This window comes from Lycium barbarum, chromosome 7, assembly GCF_019175385.1.
Source record: "Lycium barbarum isolate Lr01 chromosome 7, ASM1917538v2, whole genome shotgun sequence".
Classification (NCBI taxonomy): Eukaryota; Viridiplantae; Streptophyta; class Magnoliopsida; order Solanales; family Solanaceae; genus Lycium; species Lycium barbarum.
The window spans coordinates 72,403,905-72,407,610 of record NC_083343.1 but is presented as its reverse complement, the minus strand read 5'-3'; positions in this window follow the sequence as shown (position 1 = coordinate 72,407,610).

Here is a 3,706-nt window from a genome sequence, read left to right as displayed (position 1 = left end):
TTTTGTATTAGCTTTTTGTCAGCAGGAACATTATTATATGGTGTAAGAGGCTAGATGTTTCCATTCTTTGCTTCTTATAGTTCTGGCTGCTGATATTGGGTTTTCTTCCGATCATTAATGCAAATTATGATTCACAAGTCCATCCTGCGAGATAGAAAAGATGTTAACACTCATAACTTGTAGGCTTTTGACTTTCATTGAGGATGTACTTGCTTTTCCTTTTTTTTTTTGTCGAGATTGGGTTGGTGTTCAGTGTACCGCTTGTCTGACACCCCAGTCATAATGCCACCCACGTCTTTTTTTCTTTTGAAACAAGCCTTCGAAATCAAAATTTTGGCTAAGGCAGTAATCTCGACGGAGATTAGGATGAGCTGTGCTGAAATAATGCTATGGATGAAACAACTTTTTCCATAAAAGTGGGTTATGCCTCTATTACGTTGGATCTATCATAAAGTGATTTGAGTTTGAATAGTTCCTTCAAACCAAGCAACCTACATGTTGACTACTTGTTGTCTTACTTCATTTGAAGTTGTTCTATCTATTATATCACATACATATATCGGCATTGGCAATATTAGTTCTAAGTATTCCACCTATTATACGTATATTAAATAAATGCTTGTAGTAGTAGTACTATGAAGCATATTGAGGAGAGAAAATTAAGCCTAAAGAGATTTAGTAGTGTTTCTTAGTAGAGAGAAGTGGTACCAAGCTAAGAGTGATGCAAGTTTTTGAATCCAAAAAGGTACTGGTAATGCAGTTTTCACCTATTTCTAATGGCATAAGAGAAGTCACCTAGTAAATTATTCAGCAAGATCTTGTTTCCGGATAGCTTTGGTTGAGTTCCTATCATTCATAAATACCAATTCACATCATTCTAAAGTATATCTAAATAGCTACCAAGAATGTATAGTTAAAGAATGAAAAGTAGAATTAATTTTCTTCCAAAACTAAGCAGGCCAAAAAATGGAACTTTTGACTCCTGCAATAGTATTGGTACATGGAAGATCTTCCAATTGAGAGACATGATACATGTTTGATTTCAGCTAGTCTGTCTAAAAGAGTTCAGAAAATTCTCAATCAAATAATGCACTTAGAATATACATGTGCTTTACGAAAGGATTGGAGAAAACATTGACATCAGTGAACAAACCAAACAGAGAGGGGGAAGAAACAAAGAACACTCACCAGAAAATGAAAGAGAAGCCAGCATATTTAGGCAAAGATTTGTAATACTCACTGAATTTCTGTGAGAAAAAATTACAAGAAGGCCTTAATCCCATGCACTTTAGAATTGGAAATCATGTCACTACCATGCAGAGTTCCTTTTATTTGGAGTTTGGATTACACTCTGTTTACCAGAAGAAATCATTGGCTCTTTCGAGAGGTAAAATTACTATAACATCTCAGTTTTCTGTTAACAAATTAAAGAGTTCTCCTTTAGTTTGCACCTGCCGAATGTCACCAACTGTAACAACTCAAACCCTTGTTTGAAGTATTTACGTTCAATTTCATGTTTTTGAGGTCTTGGATAAATTAATATTATTCCCACCGTCCTATAAAGATTGTCTTAGTTTGACTTGGTGCGAAGTTTAAAGAAATAAAAGAAGACTTTTGAATTGTGTGGTCCAAAACAAGCCTTAGATATTTATGTGGCTGTAAATCATTTCTTAAATTTAAATTGTTTCTAAATATAGAAATGTGTCAATCTTTTTGGGACAAACTAATAGGGAAAGTAAGACAAATCATTTTGGGACGGATGGAGAATGTTTTAGGACTTGTTGGCGTGGTTTGGTTGGTACCCAACAAGCTCAGGTGGATTTCGGCATCATTGGAGACAAGTTGAGATACTAGAGATAAATGCAGGTGCACACTCTGGTGTGTGCGACGTACATGGCAAGCAACCTGCTTGCAATGAGGCGCATGGTGCACTAGGCATGGTCTATCCTTACTTACGTACCAAGACGTGCTAATCTAACAATCCTAATTGGCACAATTTTTAACTCAACAAGCCAGCTCAACTGTCCTGATATTTTGCTGGCTATCTACACCTACACTCTTTTCCCCTCATGCATACTCTGGTGTGTGCGATGTACATGCAAGAAACCTGTTTTCCATGAGCCGCGTGGAGCACTAGGTATGGTCTATCCTTACTTACGTACCAAGACGTGCTAATCTAACAATCCTAATTGGCACAATTTTTCACTCAACAAGCCAGCTCAACTGTCCTGATATTTCCCTGGCTATCTACACCTACGCTCTTTTCCTCTCCATTACTTATAAATTGCATAAAGTTATCAGCAGAGTAAAACAAATAGTGAGAGAACAAAGCTGTCCCTACTCCTGATCCTTCTAATGAAATATGATTTTCTTCCTATAAATTATGCAACAAAAGAAGGATAAAAACTTTGCAAAACTCCATATTAAGCATACATAAGACAACAAAAGCAACAATGTACCTAGTATAATCTCTAAGAGTGTCATATAAATGTTGTCTTCTGTAATTCAATGAGAAAGCAACACAATATTCAAAGAGGCCAACTCTTCTAACTATCTAAATTCTACAAATTTATATCACTTAACAGTTGACACGACTAGTGTACGTGAATGGTGTACATGATTCTATATTAAAATAGTGAAAAATAAAAACACTCTAATACTTGTTTAAGAAAAAACTCTAATACCTATTCACTAAATTGTATACTCAATGTAAATATAGTATCACACACGCTGTTCTGAAAAATAGAATATACCAAGATGTAAGAAACATAATAAGATACACCAAGTAAAAAAAAAAGAATATGATACTTCAACGTCATGACAATGACTTAAGATCAAATTGGTCCAGCACTATCTCAAATAAATACATGTGTTTCCTTGCAAAAAGTTCTTCTTTTCTGGTTTCTTTGTTAATATGTAAGCACAAATAAGGCATGCCAACCTTGTTTATTCTAAAGGTAAATTTATTCCTCTGCAATGACTTGACAAACTTGTCTTCTTACAATATTCTTCCAGTAACATATATCTGTCTAAAAGCATAATCCAAATATTTACACATTAATCTGGAATCTCTCAAGTAATTAGTAATCTTAAATGTCGTGGTTTGAACAGTTCTCTTGTCCTTCTAAAAGCTTAATAAAAATATTTACACATCAATCAAGTAGGCTTCAACAAGAGGCTGAGTGTATTTGGCAACTAGGAGTTCTATAATGTTGTTGAGAAATTAAATCTAACGAGTCAACAATAATGGAAACACAAAATGCCACGTTTCCCATCATTATGATAAAAATCATATATTAAAATCAACAAGGCTTGTGACAACATTAACTTAGTTAAACAACTACTTACAATCATAGAAGAGCAAAGAACTGACCCTGGACAATTTCATTAGCTTGCTGACCCGTAGAATAGAGAACACAACCAAACGATCTCCAGTTCTTCCACAAACTAAGGTATAGATAGCACCAAGATGCAACTAAACATCAGAATCGATCAATCGTTATAGAATAGCAAACTCAATTAAGCACCTCATCTAGTATAAATTGGTAACAAAGTACAACAACCCTGCTGATTAAAGCTTCCATATAGTACATAAAGGAGTGGTTCATAGCAATATTTGGCATGGGTATAATAAGATTGAGAAATATATTATAGCATAAACACCCAATAATTAAGCAGAAACAATAATAACATGTATCTATCAATG